The sequence below is a fragment of the Vombatus ursinus genome, unplaced genomic scaffold, assembly GCF_900497805.2.
Source record: "Vombatus ursinus unplaced genomic scaffold, bare-nosed wombat genome assembly UNPS02014867.1, whole genome shotgun sequence".
NCBI classification, from domain to species: domain Eukaryota; kingdom Metazoa; phylum Chordata; class Mammalia; order Diprotodontia; family Vombatidae; genus Vombatus; species Vombatus ursinus.
Genome location: NW_020954645.1, coordinates 2,517,463 through 2,538,935, shown reverse-complemented (window position 1 = coordinate 2,538,935; position 21,473 = coordinate 2,517,463). Strand labels below are relative to the sequence as shown.

The window sequence follows — 21,473 nt, the reverse complement described above, 5'->3', positions numbered from 1 at the left end:
GGACTGATGCCGAGTGAAGTGAAAAGAACCAGGAGAACGTTGTACACAGTAACAGTCACGTTGTGCGATGACTAACTTTGATAGACTCAGCACTTCTCAGCAATGCAAGATCTAAGACATCTCCAAAGGCCTCATGTGGAAAATGCTATCCACATCCAGAGAAAGAACTATGGAGTTTGAATGCAGATCAAAGCATGCTATTTGCTATTTTTTTCTTCTGTTTTGTTTTGTTCCTCTTTCTTGTGGTTCCTTCTATTGGTTCTAATTCGTCCTTGTAACATGACTAATGTGAAAATATGTTTGAGAGGAATGTATATGTATAGCCTATATCAGACTGCATGCCTTCTTGGGGAGGAAGGAAGGAAGGGAAGGGGAGAAAAATTTAAAACTAAAAAGCTTATGGAAGTGATTGTTGATAAAATCAAAATAAATTAATAATAAAAAAAAACAATGTTGTTTTCCCAAAACTAGGGGATGTGTTTCGAATTGTTGCTCCAGTTGTAGGCCTGGTTTTATGCTGATACATCTACACTCACCCACTCAGTTGTCTTTGTGATGTGTCTCAAAGCACAAAACTGGCAAGATGTCTGGGTAAAAGAAGGGATACATTTTTATAACCAAGTCTTATTCATCTTTATATCCCCTCTACCATACCTAGCACGGTGTCTGACACATAGTAAGCATACAATATACACTTGGTGAACAAAAAGTAATGGAAGAGAAAAAAGAGAAATGGCCTTTACAGGGCTCAAAACTACAGCTTTAGTATCAAATACTGTTTCCAGTTGAGCAAATGGGTCACAGTCACCAGAATGTAAATGTGAATGTCTGAAATGACCAAGGAGGACCAATCCTCGAAGCACTGCGTTGGGAGTTTGCTTACTTTAATTTCAGTCCTAGCTCACCCTTACAGGGCCTCAGATTCTCAAAATGGAACATTGTAGAAAGTACTGACTATCCCTGAGGGTAACACTTCAAAGGGATTATGAGATTATAGAATCACAGAGTTGGAACTGCCCACAGAGGTCACCTAAAATAAAATAATAACATTTATATAACTTCTACTAAGTGCCATGCACCGTGCTAAGTGCTTTACAAATATTATTTAATTTGATCCTCACCACCACTTTGAGAGGGAGGTGCTATTATTATCCCCATTTTATAGATGAAGAGACTGAGGCAAACAGAAGTTAAATGATTTGCCCATGGTAACACATTTAGTCCAACTAATACCTGTAAAGTAATTACCTTCATAACGTCCTCAAAAACACCACAAAAGTAGTCAATGGCTACTATTAATCAAAAGGCACTCACTAATGTTGTATAAACACCTAGAGATCACAGAGGCAAACCTTTAAAGGTCAAACCATTTTAAAATATGTCTACCATGTGAACTGTGAGAGCTGAGAGCCAAAGAACAGCACAAGCTAATGAGCCAGAAATCTCTAAGCACTTCTGCCGCAGCTTAATACCATCATTTGCTTTCTTTAAACTTTCCTTCCATGGGAACATCAGGGGACATTCCATTCCTTGTACTTTACCCCAGGCGTACCCTGGGGTCAACATGAGCAATGTGTTACAGGGATTCCTCTGCACCTTGACAAGCACTAGTCAAGGGAAAGGCTAAACATTCAGTATGCTGGTTATACCCAAGAAGGAAAATCGCGTTAAGGGATTATGAGTGGAGAAATGGAGCTGGAAACAATTGTTACTGAAGAGGTTTTTTTTGTTGTTGTTGGTTTTTTTTTTTTTTAATATTAATTCCTGTCAGCACTAAGAAGGGGATTTAAATAGCAACAGACTACTCACTTGGGGGAAAAGATCCTGTGACCTTCCGATGCAGTTACACAGACGGACATCCAGAAAGAATACTATTTTGAACTTGTTCTTGTCAGGCCTTGACTCATACAGGGAGGCAGCACAATGGCAAAATTACTTGACGGGAGAAAAGCTAGGTTTCTGCACTGGCTTTTATCCTTAACAGCTGTGTGATCTGCACAAGCCATTTATCATCTCTTAGACTCAGTTTTACTTGCCTGTAAAATGGAAATACCAACATTTGTTTTACCGAATTTGTCAGGTTTCTAGGAAGCATTTTACAAACTAAAAAGCTAAATTAATGCAAGCCATTATTATTAGTAAGAGAGAAGAACAGGTGCTTCTCATTTATGATGCCCACCAGGTTTTCACTGCTCCTGAAAAAACTATGGAGTCAGGCAATCTTTTGGGTGACAAACTATCAATCAAGCTATATCCATTTACTGAGGACTTGTGGGCCTAGCACTATACTAAGTTCCATCATAATCTCTGGGCAGATAACTCCCAGTTCTACACATCAAGCTCTAGTCTCTCTGCTAAACTCCAATCCCAAATCACCAACTACCTAATGAACATTTCCAACTGGATGCCCCATAGGCACCTCATACTCTATACAAGTCCAAAACATAATTCATTGTCTTTCTCTCCAACCCACTCCTCTTCCTAACTTTTCTATTCCTGTCAAGGGATCCATAATTGTGTCAGTCATACAGGTTTGCAACCTTGGGAGTCCAGCTTGACTCCTTCCTCTTCCTCATATCACATATCCAATCGGTTGCCAACTTCTGTCACTTCTAAATCTATAACATCTCTCAGATCCATCCCTTTCTCCTCTCCCACAGGACCTCTCTACCTCTAATTCAGGCCCTCATCACCTGCCACCTGCACTACCGCAATATCCTCCTAAACGGTCTTCCTGCCTCATCCCTCTCCAAAGCATCTTCAACACCACTGCCAAAGTCATTTTCCTAAAGCATAGGTTTGATCATGTCACTTTCCCGTCCAAGAAACTCTAGACCATAAGCTCTTTAGAGGGAGGAACTGTTGTTTTTGTCTCTGTATCTCTAGTGCCTAGCACAGTGAATGTTCAGAAATACTTGCAGAATGAAGGAAAGAAAGGGGATTATAGAAGATATACATCTTTAGAAGAAGTCTACATCTTTAAGAAGATCCCAGTCCCACAATATTCACTGAGGGCTTTCTCTACACATGGAGGAATATAAAAATTTAGATATGATCCCTTCTGTAGCTGACAGTTGAATAAGACACATGGAGAACTACATATAATACACACAACACAGTAAGTGCATCAGAGAAGGACAGAACAGTGTTATGTGGTATCTTCAGGGGAAAGTCAATAACTGTGTTGGAGATCAGCTTTAATCTTACCCATTGTATAGTTTCTCAAATTTCCTTTTTATGAAAAAGAGGCATTTGTCCATTTCTTCTTGCCTTCTGTTATCCTTTCCATTCTACCTGATTTCCCAGATTCCCCAAACTGGTTACTAGTTTCTTCCTTAATCATATCTGCAAGTTCTTTTCATAAAGATATATAAATATAATTCAGCTGAATACTAAGACCTGATCTCATTTGAAGTGGTGATGTTATTTTTTTCTCTCATCTTGGCCTTCAATTCAATTTAAATGAGGCTTCCAGTTAGATATCATTCTTTTTGGAGGACAAGATAAAAGCAAAATCGGAATTAAGTAGCTCTGCTTTCTCTCTATCATCTATTGACAGTATAGCACCTGCTCCAAGCTGTGGACCTCTTTCTTTTAACTTTTTTCCTCCAATTTTCCATACTTAAAGGATCCATGATTTTATCAGCGCACGTACTTCATCACAACACCTAAAGAAACTAATTCAGACTATTGATTGGAAGATCAAATCCTGAAGCTAAAGCCTAAGCTTTGGCATATAATGAGAAGAGAGGACTCATTGGAAAAGACCCTGATGTTGGGAAAGATTGAAGACAAAAGAAAAGGGGACGACTGAGGATGAAATAGATGGTGTCATGGGAGCAACGAACATGAGTTTGGACAGACTTCAGGAGACAGTGGAGGACAGAAGGGCTTGGTGTGCTATAGTCCATGGGGTCACAAAGAGTTGGACATGACTAAATGACTGAACAACAGCAACAACAACAACTTCCTCAACTGATAAAATCGCAACCTGTCTAGACTTTGGTTAATGGTTTTCACAAATTGTTGTGGATGAAAAAAATCATCACCTAGTTAACTCTCTGAGTCTAGCAAGGTTGATTCTTGGGCAGAAGCAATATAGTCCATCACCTGGCCTGCTGTTAAAGACCTTCCAGCTTGGTCAGAGTGTGGGTTCCACTGATATAGCCTTCATGAACCCTGAGTCAGTTATCTCCCTATCACGAGGCATCAAAAGAAGACTTTGGTGGAAGTCTTACTACAGCTAAAACAAAACAAAAAGACCTACTGTTTTTAGGATTTTTTCACATGCCTCAGTCCAGTGTGAGTTTTAGCATTCTTGAACACAATTAATTCTTTTAGGTTCGTGCCAATATTTTATATTTGTCCTTTGTTAGATGTCCTTCCCTCAGTCTTTTGTACATGTTCATCTAAAATCTGAAAGTTTCCTTTATAGCCATAATAGCTCCCCACCCCAAATTATTATTCCAGATTGTGTGATTAGAGTTAATTTTTAGAGTGATCTAGATATTTTAGAGTCAAGAGGGATCAGTCTCTCTTGAACATTCATCTTTTTTGAGTATCCATCCATTTTGGTGCAGATCATTCATTTTTAGGTCAGATCCTTCATTCAGCATTTTTTGTTGTTACTACTGGATTGTACCTATCTTTTCTTGGAATAAAAAAATAAATCCCTTATTGCCTAAAGACTAGAGTGTATATCTGCCAATATTTCTTTTTGCTGCTCTAACAGAATACGTGTTTATACAGGGTACCTGCCAAGCCTTCAGTTTGCTGAGCAGAGCAGCACAGTGACAAAGTCAGAATGTAATGGTCTTAGCCATGATGAATCTGACCTCCTACACTCAGGTAGTATGGTGGTTGCTACTCATTTCTATGCTTCTCTCCTGATGGGGTCAGAAGAGGTATCATTTCCAAATTCCCACTATTTCTATAGCCTTCAACTAATAAGATCAGCAGTAGCCTAAAGAATAAGAGTAGGAAATAGCATTAGGTTATAGTTCTGAGGGATTATAAAGACCTAGCAACAAACTTTAACAGAAGACATAAATGATTCTTTTCAGGATATGAAGCATTGGGACAATACCCTGTGGGCACCCTCACTGGTTCAGCTGACCAGAACACTGGAAAGATTTGGGGGGTAAGGGTACTAAAAAGCGTTAACTTACAAAGAGACCTTAGTCCTAAGGCAGCTGATATAATAGACAATATAGGTTTTAAGGCAAGGAATTTAGCCATACAGCATATGTTACCACATAAAGATAGGTTCTATCCCTGCCACCTAATATCATATAAATAACATCTCTACTTAACATCTGTATAATACCTTCAAATATGGAATAATGGAAAGAATATGTGACTTCTAGTCAGAAGACTGGAGTTCAAGTCCTGGTTGTCACCATCCCTACTGCTACTACCTACCAGTCACTGGACCTCAGCAAAATCATTTTCCTCTGAGTCTCCATTTCCTTATCAAATAGAATGATGCTTGTACTGCTTGTTTCTTAAGAAGTACTGTGAAGAGATTTTTAAACAATAAACCATCACATAAACTTAAGCTCTTATTCTTTGACCACTAGAGCAAGCCTGTGAGACAGGCAGGGTACTAGCATTATCTGCATTTTATGGATTACCAAACTGAGGTTTAGGGAGATTAAAAGGCATGCCCATAGTCACTCAGGTTAGGGTCATCAAATTTGGAAAAAAAGAGACAAGTTACTACGCCCAAGACCTCTGAGATACCAGGATATCATCATTTTAAAAGTGGAGAGGGGATTTCTCTTAAGTGGGCGATCAGGAGCTCCCTCCCAGTCATGCTGGGCTGTCCCTTTCAGTATTTCCTGACTTTCCTGATGTACTAAAAGGAACCTTCAACATTTTCAGAATTAGAAAGAGGGAGTATCTCAAAGGAGTCCAACTGTAGGATAAATTGCTGTCTTAAATGAAATGATTTTCATTATTTACAGTCAAACAATCTGGGCTGGCAGAGAAGGCATTTTTTATTCAGGCTATAAATGGCACTCTAATCAGTCTTACCACCTCCATTTGTCTTTTTATTCTTCACAATAGGTTACACAATGCTTCTCTCCCTCCTCCCCCTTCTCTGTTCTTCAATGCTAATTAGCTTTAGAGAACAATGGAGGCTTCTCAGAACAGAAATGTTAGAGGTGGGGGTGCACAGAGACGTCTTTTGTCTTCAGGAAGCTATAATATTGGACAGCTAATATTTGAGGATGAGCTGATCTCAGCAGTCAGGACTGAAAGAAAAGCCTGATATGACAGTAATCTGGGAGGTCACCAGGTCTGACTTCCATGAAGAACTGCTGGATTCTATTTCCCAGAGTTTTTCATTAAGTGGTTGGTCTATATTAACTTTCTTTTCAGTATACTGAAACAGCTCAACCTGAAATTCATTGTCACTTCCTTGATAACAGGGATAGGGATGGATGTGTGATTTCACTGATAAGGAAAACCCTTCTACCAATGTAGGTCAGCACAACTGCCTAGAGCACTGACAAGTTAATTGACTTGCCTAAGGTCACAAAGCCCAGTATGTATCAGAGGCAGGACCTGAACTCAGGTCTTCCTGATTCTGAGGCCTGCTCTCTAAGGAAAATAATTCGATGCCATTTGACAGATTTTTATTAAATGCTTGGTGAGTGCACAACACTGTCCCTAGTGCTGCAGATATCCTGTTTAAGTCACGGTTTCTATATTCAATCTAAAAGAAAAACACAATAATATAAAGAGAATTATAGAGGTATAAACAGAGTACAATGTGAGTTCCAAGGGAGAAAGGGCCTTTACTGACAAGAGAGATCAAAGAAGACTTCACAGAGGAGATTGCACTTCAGTTGAAGATTTCTAAATTGCTAAAATTAGGGAACTTAATTTAATTCAATTTGCCATACATTTAGTGAGCACCTACTATGTGTAAAAGGCATGATGCTAGGCACTGGAATACAAAAACAGAAACAAAAAAGTCTCTATCCTTAAAAAGCTAACATTCTATAGTGAACTTGGAAGATCTAAAAATGCTTCATATAATGATAAGTTTCAAAGTTAATTACTTGAATTTCATTTAGCTATTTATTCATGGAAGTCTTGGTTCTGATGATGACTATTCTGTTCAGTTAGAATTAGACACACATCATTGCTCATCGTGACCCCATCTGGGGTTTTCTTGGCAAAGATACTGGAATGGTTCGCCATTTCCTTCTCCAGCTCATTTTACAGATGAGGAAACTGAGGCAAACAGGGTTAAGTGACTTGCCCAGGGTCACACAGCTAGTAAGTGTCTGAGGTCAGATTTGAAATCACGAAGATGAGTCTTCCTGACTCCAGGACCAGCACTCTATCCATTGTGATACCTAGCTGCCCCAAACAACATACCAATCCACTACCTCTTAGGCATTTCCCCCTTCATTTAGTCCACACCAACTCAAATTAAATGTGTTAAAACAACACTATCTCCCCACTTCTTCATCCTCTCCCTTTTCCCAGCTCTCCCTATCACAATGGGTAATACCCTTACATCACCCACCCCCCAACCAAGAAACCTGTCACTCCTAACTTCTGACATCTAGCTCACCATCAAATCTTGCCCCTTTTACTTTCAGAACATCTCAGTGTCATCTTCTGAAGGTCAGTCTGTTTCTCTTTCCTACAGCCTCAATTTCGGTATCTTATATGTAGACCAGAGAGCTCACTATGCTTAATAACTAGTTCAATGTACCAAGTTTTCAAATCTCTATTATTTTGTTATGCATGCTAGGAGTGTGAGGGTGTATGTATGTGTGTGAAGATAAGGAGAAGGATCAGGATGTTCTAGAATTCTCACAACGGCTGTGACAAGGTATCACAAGATTGCTCAGATGCTCTGGGATGAATTCAAGGAGGAAATGACCAGGGGGGAAAAAATGCCACATGGCACTAAAGTCTGTGATGTTCCAGCACCTTTGTCAGCTTTAAGGCTGACACAAGGACTTTCCTCAAGGGAGGGTTTTGCAGGAGAGAACTGAGGCTCACAGAGAGTGAAATTTTGTCCACTGTTGTCTAGCTAGTAAGCGACAGTACCAGGATTATAAGGCAGGCTTCCTCATTCCAAGTCCAGCAGTCTTTCCACTGTACCATGCTGCGTCTCTTAGGGTCCCAACCTGGACCCTGAAGAACTCTCAAAAGGCAACAGTTATCCATCTGGTCCAGTGCCTGTTTCAAATACAACTCTAAGTCAGCCAAGACATAGAGCTGTTAATCCTACTTATAAATATTTCCAGGGACAGATTCCACTGTATCTCATGGTACCTACTATAATATTCAATTACTTATAATCAAAAAGGTCTTTAAGTGAAACAACTGCAATTTTCATGCAATTTAAGCTCAATTCCCCATTGTTCTTCACAGAGAGAGAAAACAATTATTCCTAATCCTCTGTGTACAAGCTCTTCATTGAGAATACTTTAAAAGCTACTAAATAATTATACCTCCTTTAATCTTTCCTCCTAAGTCCAGAAATGTATTGAGAATTAAATCATAAACTCAGTCTTAGAATCCTCTCAAAAATTCTAAAGCAATGTTCATTATTGGGCTTATTCCCAAACTTGGATCAAATCATAGGATCACAGATTTAGAGCCAGCAGGGATCAGGCCAACTGGTTCAAATGCCTGATTTTATAAGAGGCCTAAAAAAATTGGAACCCAGGGCCCACAGGTCAAGTGACTTATCCACATCAAACAAGTAGTTAATGCAGAGTAAGGATTCAAATTCCAATCCAGACCATCTTCCAGAAACGTACCACATGCATTTGCCAAGGAAAACTCTACGGGGTCTGTGCAAATGGCTCCCAAGACTCAGAAGTGAGTTGCTGGCTTAGCACAGGCCAAGCTGAGGGACACCCAGACTCTTCCTCCTGACTTCTGAAAAACCTTTCAAGGTAGTCAAAGGATTATACTTGCTTTATAACTGTGAAGGAGAGCTGTTCATTCCATTGTGAAACCTGATGCAAAATGACCTGTCTGAAACTATAAGGAGACAAACGCTCAAATGTTACCCTCACTGAACTCTTACATCTCAGATTTTATGTAAACTGGTGCCAACAGATTTTTCACCTTACCTTCCTGAAATCAAATATAAGAAACAATTCTTAACTTTTACACAACTGCTAAAGAGAACTGCTGGAAAAAATGCCATAACTAAGCAAATCTGGTTAATTCTAAGTTTGTATTTCTCAACTACAAAATTAGACCTGACCACCCATCTCTCACTGAAGAAATTCCAAACTTTCTCCTAAATTCTGAAATTCCCAAAGACCTTTTCTTTTTCCTTCTCATCCATCTCCTCACCACTTGCATAGTCTATACTCAAGCATACCCAAACACACCCATAAGGACATAGTCCTTTAGGAATACCAATGCTTCTAGCCCACAACCCTCAGCCATCATCCTGGGAAACAACCCTTGTGGAGAGGCAGCTTGGCAACCCAAGAACCAGAAGGGAAAGTTCTTGACACCAAAGTCCTTGGCTCTGTCAAATGGTTCAACCTCAGAAACTGATACTATTTTATCCATGGAAATGATATTAACATTTGCTCTGCTGCTGCACCCTAAGGTCCACAGGACTTTTCCATTTGACCTGTGGCTGAAACCTTCCATTTGTGTGGTCTTCCCAATTAGAATGTGAGCTCCATGAGAGTAGAGACTATCTTACTTTCCTATCTGTACCCTCTGTGCTTAGCACATAGTAAGCGCCTAATAAATGCTTCATTCATTCATTCATTCCTTTCTTGAAAGTCTCCCCTCCTACAGTTCTTCAATCTTGCTTCTTCCAAACTCCCTTTTCAAGTGCTTCCCCTCAATTACTCACTGTAACAAGGACCATTCTCCCAGTTTCTAATACCCCGTTTCCCCTGCTTCTCCTTCTTAACTGCTACTTCGCTGGATTTTTTTCCCCCGTCACCTAGCTGGAGGTTTTTACTAAAGTCCTGTGTTCATCTCCCTCTACCCTCCACCCTTGTAGAAGCTTGTTCATTTCCACCTTAACTCTTGTACTGATGACTTTCCAATGTGGATCTCTGTCCCTGACAGTCTAGGGAGTGAGTTCTATGATCTCGACACGATGGGGCAATGACAGTGGAGGTGCCACGTCTACATTCTGTCCTGAGCAGCATGAGCAAGCAGAAAAGGCAATCTAGAGGGAAAAAAAGCACCATTCTCTCATTTTTATTAATCCAAATGCTACAACTTCCTTTCAGATTCAACACAAAGCCCAAATCCTGGTGAAACATTCTCAGTCTAACAATATACCCTGATCTTTCCTTTTTTCCTAAATAGCTACACATTTACATAAGCAATCCATACCAAGCCATTTCACCTACACTCAAGCTTCAGAGTTCTCTGGTTCATTCCCTTATATGCTGTCTCTCCAAATGTATGATAAACTCCTTGTGGAGTTTATACTTTCTTTCATATCCTCCAGAACATTTAACCATGTGCTGGGCATATATGGTAAATGAACAGACAAATGTTTATTAAGTATCTATGTTCAATACATATATTGGGATGGCTAGATGGCTCAGGCGATAGTGTGCTGGCCTGGAGTCAGGAAGACCTGAGTTCAAATCCAGTCTCAGATACTTACTGGCTGTGTGATTCTGGGCAAGTCACTTAACCTCTGCTTGCTTTGGAGAAGGAAATGGCAAACCACTCCAGAATCTTTACCAAGAAAAGTCCATGGACACTATTGGCATAGTCCATGCCATGTCCACAGGGTCATGAAGAGTTGGATACGATCAAACACTGAACAGCAAACATGCAATGCACGAAGCTAAACATTGCAAGGGACTGAATCAGACATAGAAAATTCTCTGAAAAAAAAATGAGCTGCCTGAAATTGAAACTTAAGTTAAAGGGCTTAAAAAAAAAAAAAAGTAGGTCAGCATCCTTTGGAAGGAATAGGAAAATAATTCAAAAGGAAAGACAGGAAATGCAATGGCAACACAAGATATATTCATGGCTAAGCACCAACATCCCTGCATAAGAGTCATCATTACCAGTGGAAGGAGGGAAAAAATAAATAAGTGAAGTGTGGAGACCAAAACTCACATTTGTCCTTGCCAGGAAAACAAATGACCCCTAAGACATATGACTGGCAACTGTCAGATCAGCAGGGGCAGAAGTTTGGATTCAATCAAAGGGTCGCACTTGAGCACCTAGAGGGCCACATGTGGCCTTGAGGCTGCAGGTTTCCACCTCTGGCTTCGTCCCTCTGCCATAAGCAGCTGCTCTGACCCTCAGCTGTAAAATCAGCCCTGCTTCTACTCGGTTTGCTCACACCTAGCAAGGAGTTTGAAAACAGGGCAAGAAGGACAGTTGCACTGTTCTTGGAACCCAAACATCGTTCTATTTGTTGTGCCACTGGTGTGGACCAGCTGGCTTTTACCGGGCCCTGCTTCTGGCCACCTCCTCCTCCTAACCTGCCCTTGGTGTCAATCCTTGCTTCAACTACCTGTTCCCCAAAACCTGTTCCCCCTTGGTTTCTTGCCTACATCTTAGTTTATGTTACATTTCCTCTACCTGTGATAACGTTTGCCCCAAAGCTCCACCTATCTGATTCCCACTCATCCATCAAGGCCCAGTTTCAAATACTATTTCCTCCATGGTGCTACTCTGATACCCCCTACCCTAGTCATTTTCATATTTTACCTCGACTGAGCTGCTGTTCGGTTGTTTCAGTCACATCTGACTCTTTATGATCCCACTTGGGATTTTTTTTGGCAAAGATATTGGAATGGCTTGCCATTTCCATCTCTAACTCATTTTGCAGATGAGAAAACGGAGGCAAACAGGGTTAAGTGACTTGCCCAGGTCACACAGCCAGTAAGTGTTTGAGGCCAGATCTGAATTCACAAAGATGACTCTTCCTGACTCCAGGCCCAGCACTCTATCCATCACACCACCTAACTGCCCCAACTTCTCTCTATATCTTCCCTCTCTCCATTAACTAGTAAATTCTGTGATAGCAAGGATGTGTGTTTGATTCACCTTTGGATCTCCCACAGCACTTTGTAGTGTCATGAACATAAATAGATTCTTGATAAATATGGATTGTTATGGCTTGCTGACATCAACCTACACTGTCTCTATTCCCTGCTGATCCCTTTCCTGTTACCATGGAACAATGGCCATGTCCCTTGAACTTTTGATATCCTTCCTAACACTCTGGCCTTGAACTTGCAATTGCAAGGCAAAGGAAATCTGTGCATAGCTGCCAAAAGTTACATTCACGGGCCCAGTCAATCCCAGACTGCTTCACGTGCATTAGGGCTGGCTGTAAGGGTCTATTTAATAGCCTGATATGGTAGTAAGAACTCTAGAATGAGAGGGAAATAGGACTTGACGTTGAGTCCTAGGTCTGTAACTTACTAATTGTGAGACCTTAATTCTATGAGCCTTATTCTTCTTGTATATAAATGGGAATGGTATTTCCATTACCTACTTCACAAAATTGTTATAAGGAAAGTACTGGATAGGCCTTAAAGAGCAAAAGAAATGTGAGTTAACATCACCATCACCACATTTAATAATTCAGTTCACTACAACAAACCCTTCTTAACCAGCTATTCTGTGCAAATAAGCAGGGGTTGAAAGAAGAAGCAGGCACTCTGGCAGCCAGGGGGACAATCTGTGAGCGTCTTGAGAGCCGGGGCACTTGGTCTTGTCTTTCCATCACCAGATCACATATGCATGCCACACAGCAAGTGCTACCGTTTATTGAAGGTTGCTTGATTGACTGACCCAAATCACCACTGAAAAGTGATACTTATTTCAACCTGTGGACTGCTAATGTCCATAACAAGCGTGTACGCTTTTTAAAAACCTGCTACACTATGACATTTTCCCAAGAGTTGGAGTTCAAGTTACGCCTGGCTTTATTGAGTGATCTACACTTCGTTACAATCCAGTCGCTGGCATGTTCCTTAACATGACACCCTGGGGTGTCAAAGTAATGATAAGAGAACCCTGAGCTAAGGAAAGGCTGACCCCTCTGGAAGAGGGCTTTGGACTGGAGTCTGATCAAAGGCCCATCTTGAACATTAGTTGAAGAAAATAAATTAACCACTTAATATATACAAAGCCTTGGACACTTGGGTAGGGGAATGACAATATAAACAGAAACACAATTCTAATCTTGCAGGGAGCTTTTCATCTGACTGGGGAGACAAATTATGCAAATGACCAAACGCATTAAAAATACTTTAAAAAGCTCCTCTCCTTTCCATTCCTCTCACTCTCCAAAAAATTAAACATCTGTAGGGCTTCAAAGAGATGCAAGATATGCTCAGAATGGGTATGATAAGGGAAGATTTCCTGGGGCAGGTGAACTTTAACCAGAACCTTTATTGGCGCAAGCCTACCCAGTCCATAGGATAAGGTCTTTGGGGGCAAGGTCCACTTCTTATCCTAGTAAGGTACTGAGCCAATTTTAAGCTGCTCAATAAATACTTGTTGCACTGAATATAAGGGGCTGAAATCCACGGAACCTAGCTCTAACTTGCAGGCTGTCACAACTTAATGTTTGCATCTCAGGAGTCCATTGGCCATTAGACTATCCCAGGCCTTCTCTGTCTACTGGGAGTCTGCCATCAAAGCCAGGACACACACAGCACGTTGCAGGGTGGGGCAGGGAACTGAGCAATGAACAAAGTCTCAGCAGCACAGGAGAACCACAATGGCTCTAGCTCACACAATCAACCTCATAAGAAGTTAGGACTGGAAATGACCTTTAGAGGCTATTCTAAACATTCTTGTTCTACAGATAAGGAAAGAAGTACAAGAAGGGTTAATGATATGCCCAGGGTCACAGAGGTAGCAAGAAGGAGATTTAGGGTGTGTACCCAAAGCCTTTGACTCCAAATCCAGTACTCTACTGCTATGCTGGTTCTTTTAGGATGACTGAAAAACAGCCACGAGGTCCAATGGAGAGAGAGAAGAATGCCTGCTGCAACGAATGACGGCAACAAGTCAATAAGCTTCTATTGAGAAAATTTCAGATTTCAAAATATCAGCGAACATGCAGCAATAGTACTATAAATATACTCTTCCTTCATGATAGTTTGATACCTTCTAGTTTCTACCTATGTTGGGAGCAGACCCACAGCAGACCCAACTTGCCTCTTACCCTGTGGTTCCCAATATATGCAAAATTTTAAGCAGATGAACAAAAAATCAATTATCTCCTTCCCCATCCTTTCACCACACTTTAGAAAAGGAATGGAACAAATTCTAAGGGCACTGTTCTGTTTGAAAATGGAGATGGGATGAATGAAAGGTGCTCACAGAAATTGGCTTATGTTAAGGGGTACAATCAATCCTTGGAATGATGATGTCTGAGTGAGTTTAGAAGCACCAGAACAAGAGCCTGGCTGTGGTGGTGGGAATAGCACTTGCCTTTCAGAAGATCTATGTCTAAGTCCCAGGGCTCTCTAACTATGTGACCTTGGATATGTCATGTAACCTCTTAAGACCCTGATTTCCTAATTTGTAAAATGAAGTGACCAGACTGGTGACTCCCAAGGTGTCTTCCAGTTCTGACTTTCTGCGATCAATGATTTCCCTGTGGAATCAAAGGGCAGAATCAGATATTTCAAGGGGGAAAAGACCTTAGAGATTACCTATGAAAGTGATCTAGTTCTATGTCAGCCCAGCAACAGATAGACTAAACATATTACAGATCATCTTTGATAACTTCCAGAAGTGAAATAAAAAAGCATTTATTAAGCATTTACTATGTGCCAACCACTAAACAGAAAAATGGAGACAGTCCGTGCTCCCAAAGAACTCATACTCTAACTGAGGGGGACAATACAAAACAGAAAGTTCAAATGGGGGAAAAATGGAAAGGTCCAAAAATTCTAAGGACACTGAGGCTGGGAGGATGGCAAGGCCCAGGGGTCCCTGGGTTATACAAGTAGGTCGAATGACAATGCCAAGGAACTGAAGGAGAAAGAGACAGAAGAGAGGACAAGAGCCCTCAGTTACAAGGACTAGAGATAATGATTCCCATTTGTGCAATGTGCACAGTCAGCAGCAAGAAGGGTTGGCGACTTGATGGGGAGAGCTATTTCCAGTACCCAGTGACAGCAAAGTGACAAAGGCCTGAGCAACAAGCATTCTGATTTTCTCCAAGTTTTCTGTAGACTCTCCCCCATACTGTACAATAGCTAAGTATAATAAAAGCTCAATTATTTGAAATACTTGGGTATTTTTTTTTCTATTTAATTGATTTTTAGTTGAGAGGTTAACCTTTGGGCAGCTTTACTGTTGTAAAAACAGCACTTGTCTTGGATTAAAAAAACTTGGGTTCAAGTTCTAGCTGTTACAGTTACTACCTGCATGATCCTGAACAAGTCACCTGCCCTCTCAGTGAGCCTCCAATTGTTCCTTCATTTACTGAATGGGGATAAGAATACTTGCACCACTGCCCTCACGAGGTTGTTTTGTGGCAAAGTGCTTTATAAACCTTAAAGTGTTACTCAGTAGGAAGATGATTTAGTATTAGTATTCAATTCTATATCAAAAACCATCCTAAAATATGTTAGTAACCTTTCCTACCTTAATTACTACAGTATATGAAACAAGTAAATCTTTCTTAAAATGAGCATCTTACAACACTTCAAGGTCAACATGACCAATGGTCATCCAACACTTCTACACTGAAAAATTGAAAGGAGAAAAATACAGTAAGTGCCTAATAAGTCATTTCTTGAATGATGTGTCCTGTGAGTAGTCACGTGTTTTAAAAATAAATCTCCATTAGTTGGTTTTCTTTTTTCCCCATAAAATTATAGTGAGAAGAAAAAAAAATACCTGGTTATTCTCTTAAGAGTTAAGATTATATGAAACAAAGCTCAAGCATCACAGAATTTTAAAGCTGGAAGCGGACTTAAGAGGTCAGCCAACTAGTTCATTCCTTTCATTTTACAGAAGAGGAAATTAAGGTGCAGCAAAGGAAAGCAACAAGGAGCATAACCTAAGGAAAATTTATTTTCACGTCATTTCTTGATTTTCCTTCCCAATTATTTCCTTACTCTTCTATTATAATTGCGCTAGAAGAAGAGAGCCAGGTAATGAGAAGAGTGACAGTCGTAGGGAATCTCTGCATAAAGTTAAATACAACTCTAGTGAAAACAGAAAGAGCACTAGAGGACCCAAGTTCAAACCTAAGCTCTACTACTTACTATCCATATGAACTTGTTGGACAACACTTCAGTTTCCTCATCCGTATAATGAGGATTGTGCTAAAAACTCTAGTCTAGAGTGTATAAAGACATATTTGCCAGATAAGTATGTGCCAACAATTGGTAGATCACAATTCAAATGATATTGAGTAGACATCTCAAGCTCAACACATCCAAAAGTGAGCTCATTCTTTTCCCCCAAGTCCTCCCTGCTCCCAAACTTCATTATTATTGTCAAGAGGACCATCACGCTCCCAGTCCCCTAGGCTCCCAGTGTAGGTGTCATCCTCGACTCTTCACTGCCTCTCACCTCCCCCATTCAATCTGTGGCCAAAGTCTGTCAATTTCACCTTTACAAGATCTCTCAAAACCACTCCTTCTTCCCCGATATTGCTACCACTTGGGGCAGACTTCATCACCTTATGCCTAGACTGCTACAATGGCCGGTGGGTTGGCTGGCCTGCCACAAGTCTCTCCCCAGTCCATCACTTTAGTCCATCTTGAATTCAGCTGCTGGGGATTTTCCTAAAGCACTCAACAAACTCTAAAGGCTCCCTATCACCTCCAGGATCAAATATAAAATCCTCATTTGGCATTCAAAGCCCTTCAAAAACGACTCCCTCCACCTACCTTTCCAGTCTTCTTATACCTGACACCCCACTCCTCACCCCCCACCTTCCATGTACTCTTCAATCCAGTGACATTGGCCTCCTTGCTATTCCACAAACAAGATACTCCATCTCACCATTCTTGGTATTTTCTCTAGTTGTCTTCAATGCTTGAAATGCTCTCCTTGTTCATCTCTACCTACTGGTTTCCACACCTTCCTTCAAGTCACAGCTAAAATCTCACCTACAGGAAGCCTTTCCCAATCCCTCTTAATCCCAGTACCTTGCCTCTGTTAATTATTTATATGTTTGTACATATCTGTTTGCCTGTTTGTGAGCTCCTCAAGGGTAGGGGGTGTCTTTTGCCTTTCTTTGTATTCCCAGCCCTTAGCATAGTACTTGGCACATAGTAGGTACTAAATAAACACTTAGTGACTAATTGGATTCAACATTTATTGAATTAAAGTTCTTTTAGGATCTAAATTTCAATGCTCTCATAATTTTTGTCCAAATTACACTTAATTTCCATTACAGTTATAAACACAAGGAAAATTCCAAGGAATTATCATTCTCGCCATAGTACACAAACAAGGCCTTCATGAGTTTATAGCTTATTTCTCCAGGCACTTCCGTTTAATTTTAGTCTCACTGCTAGTTTTTTTCTATTGGCTTTAAAATAAGCCCTTCATTTTTTTTTCTTTGCCTAGCATAGTACCCTGAATACAGAAGGTCCTCAAGTAATGTTTGTCAAATTAAACTAGACTAATCTACCCACCAATGTTGTAGCATACCTATCTGGGAAACATCTCATTACAACCATTAATATTTAGGTTCATTTTATTTGCACATATACTGCCCAAGGCATGTAGTCAAGTCACCCTGTGTTTAAAAATACCAATCATTCTTTCCCTGTAAGAAAAGTTCTTTAAATAAGCAATTAAACATTGGCCTTATCCTTTAAAAAGTCAACCATATACTTAAAAACATTTTTGTTATTTCCCAAAATGAGGCTCTGAGGCATAAATGCTATTGTACCCTCTTCAAATTCCAAATTTATTTAATAAATCTTTGTTGAATTTGTTCAACAAATGTTGATTGATGGCTTACTGTTTATTTGTTAGGTATTTTAGGCACTGTGGGATTATTTACAGAAATGTATAAGTCCTTGCCCTCCAAGTACCTACAACATAGTTGGGAAGATAAGTACCCAAATAACTATACGGCAAATGCCATATGAACAGTACAGCTAAGGCATGCTATAAGAGTTCAGAGAAGGGATACATCATTTTAATCTGTCGTCAAGAAAGGCTTTATGCAGGTCATTGGAATTGAGGTGGAACTTTAAAAAAAAATGACTATAGATAAGTAGAACTATAGAATCTTGAAATCTGAAGAGAACTGAGACATAGTGACAAAAGGTTACTAATCCTTTTCAATTCATAAAGCCCCTTTGGTTGGGGATTGATGAATCCTATGGACCCCTTTTCATAATAATGTTTTTGCCTACATTTACAATGATAGGAAATGCTCAATTTCAGTTACAGCTTAGTGAAAATAAAGATGTAATTTTTCCCCCTTTAAGTTTATAGAATCCCTGAAAACTCAGCAATGGTCTGCTGGAGGAGGGGGGTCTGTGTACTCTAGGTTAAGAAATTCTATTACAGACCAGCTCCTACCTGAAGCAGGATACCCTTTTATAACATCCCAGACAAGAGATCATTAGCTTCTGCCTGAAGACATCCAGTAACTCACTACCTAAGACAACCAATTCCATTTTAGGATAGATCTATTATTAGCAAGCTGTTGAGACAAAATGTTTCCCTTTTAACTTACTTTTAACTCGGTCTTAGGTTCAGCCCTTTGTGACAGACCTAAGAGATAAGGGAGAGGGTATGTCAGACTAGCATGAACAAAAGCTTAAAGGCTGAAAAACACGAGGCATATTTGGAGCCTGTGTAGCAAATAAGACTTGGCAGTTTGGGGTCGGGGATCGGGGGTAGGGGGAGGAGAACGGTTGGAGACAGATAGAGAGAAGTGAAACAAAGGCAGAGAGAAGTCAGACCATAGAAAGCTCTTCAACATTTACTAGCTGTATGACCATAGGCAAGTCACTTAACATTTCTGGGCCTTAGTTTCCTCATTTATGAAATAAAAATACTGAACTAGAAGGCCTCTAAGGGGCCTTCCTGCTTTAGATCTAGGATCCTATGACTCAGATTCCTGATTCCTACCAGGCTAATGGATTTTATCCTGTGCACAGTGGAAACCAAGTGAGAGTTTCTGTGCAAGAGAAGAGCGTGGTTGGAATGTTTTTGGCAAGATTAATCTGGTCAGAGGGCTCACAACAGACTGCAAAGGTGAAGAACTAAAAGGAAGAAGGCTCCTGACACAGTATGGCCATACATGATGAAAGCCTGACAGCCAACAGGACAGCACAAGAATAAAAAGGAAGAAAGGATGGCAAAGAGATTTCAAAGGAAGAAATGAAGGCCTTGGGGACTGAGGGGATACAAACCCATCAAAGGAACGGCTGTCTCTCTCTTGAGGAGTGGCAGAATGTTTCTTCTGTGATTTAGTCAACGTGGTTGGATGAAACCCTTCCATGCCTCAGTAGATGGTCTCATGAACTGTTATGCCAAAAAGGTTCATGCCCTTATTACCAAGGCCTTCCATATTTTAGAAGGTGGATCCTTGGAAGTGAAACACATAATCCATCATCACACTCAGATGTGAAATCTTTCCAACTCTGATAAGATCTGCCAGATCTACACAGCCTTTAAGAAGCCAGGGTTACTTTACCACTAGAATGAGACACCAGAGAGATCTCTGGTAGAAGACAGAAGGTGATTTCACAGGTAAGAAGATAGATGATGTCCCTGATGTCTATGTAGGGGAAACTAAGACATGTCACTTGACTTAACTACAAGCAAAGTTATTAGCATTGCCAAGACTGAATGCCAAATACCCTAAATCTCAGATCACAGGTCCGTCTATCCAAAATGTTACATGAAGGTAAAGAGACAGAGTCAAAGCCATTCAAATATTTAACCATGTGAACTCATTGAGCCACTTCCCCTTATCTTTAAAGAGAACTATCACAAGCTAAAAAGCAGTGAACAGCTACTACGCTAGTACATATCCCACTCTAGGTTTATCAGGTTTCCTCTTGGGTGAGATGACATCTCATAACTCTATTCACTTATGAGATGGTGATAATGATATGTCCATCCATTCCCATCATCACGTCTACTATTGGAATTGTGCTGAAGGTATGTCCAGTGAGTCTACAGAAAGTGAGCACATGTCCAAACACTTTCATTCACTTACCAAAAAAAATCATTCATTTATAAAACAGCCTGATATCTGTCAAACATTAAATATAAAAGAACAATAATAGAGGATGAATTGACTGTTTTTACATGAACTCTATTGATCATAAAGATGAAAAGGAAATAATAACAATATAAGAGTAACAGCAAGACAGTGACTTGTCCCAGGGCTGTTTCTATCTGAATTCCATTGAAAAAGATGACCAAAAAAAAAATGACAACAGCAACTCATACTTATGTAACACTTTTTGGGTGTGACCAACCTGTGAATTCATTGGCATACAGAATTTTCAGTGAGGAAGCTCTCTCTTCCAATGCAGATGAGCTCTACCCTGCACCTTATGATCTTGGAGAACTGCCTGGGATACTGAGAGGTCAAGTGATTGAGCCAATGTGTAGAGGTGGGTCTTGAACTGAGATCTTCCTATTACAACATACTGCCTTCCAAACAGACTTGTTTGCAATGTTCTCTTTTTTTTTTGTGAGGCAGTCGGGGTTAAGCGACTTGCCCAAGGTCACACAGCTAGTATGTGTCAAGTGTTTGGTCTGAGGCTGCATTTGAACTCAGGTCCTCCTGACGTCAGGGCCAGTGCTCTATCCACTGTGCCACCTAGCCGCCCCCTTGTATGTAATGCTGACAAAGTGCTTTACACACATGATCTCTTAATCCTCATAACAACCATGGCAGGTAAGTGAATACTATTATTATGTTCATTTTACAGATGAGGAAACTGAGGCTCAGAGTGATTAAATGATTTGCCCAGGGTATGGAAGACAGCCCTGGGGGCACACCAGTGCTTTGGGAGCAGTACATGGAGGATAATCCAGCAAAGGAGACTGAGAAGGATTGGTCAGACAGATTCAAAGAGAACCAGGAAAGAACAGGGTCACAAAAACACAGGAGGGAACAGTACGAAAGCTTGCAGAAAGATCAAAGAGGATGAGAACTGAGAATTGGTCATCTAATCGTGTAATTAAGAAATCACTGGTAAACTTAAGAGTGATTTCAATGGAAGTGAGGAAAGAAAATAGAGGCGACACGAATAGATGGCTTTTTCTCAGAATCTGACTGGGAAAAGAAGAGTGCCCACAGACCACTGATTTGGCTAAGGGAGGAACAGAAGCAAAGAATAATCACAGGAGTCACAGAAGGCAGATAAGGAAGAGAGATGTCGAGGGGCAGACTGATCATGCTAAAACTGAGCAAAACTTCTTGAATTAGAAGAAAAAATCTTATGCCACTGATTTAGGCTTCACGCATTTGGTAAAATATCAAATAGGTTGTGTTATACAGTTGGGGA

The 21,473-nt window shown here is 40.4% G+C and overlaps 1 protein-coding gene across 4 annotated transcripts in view; it reads right to left on the bottom strand.

The window, feature by feature from the left end:
- KLHL18 (kelch like family member 18) overlaps window positions 1-21,473 on the bottom strand; it is a 95,597-nt gene that overhangs the window by 61,258 nt on the left and 12,866 nt on the right. Inside the window, exon 1 of one of the 4 annotated variants that reach the window (XM_027842188.1) lies at window positions 1,810-1,988. The exons of the other annotated variants lie outside the window; for them this stretch is intronic. The gene's annotated coding sequence lies outside the window, so the exon portion shown is untranslated. Of the gene's footprint in view, window positions 1-1,809; window positions 1,989-21,473 lie in introns of those variants that run through there. 4 annotated transcript variants of the gene reach the window in all.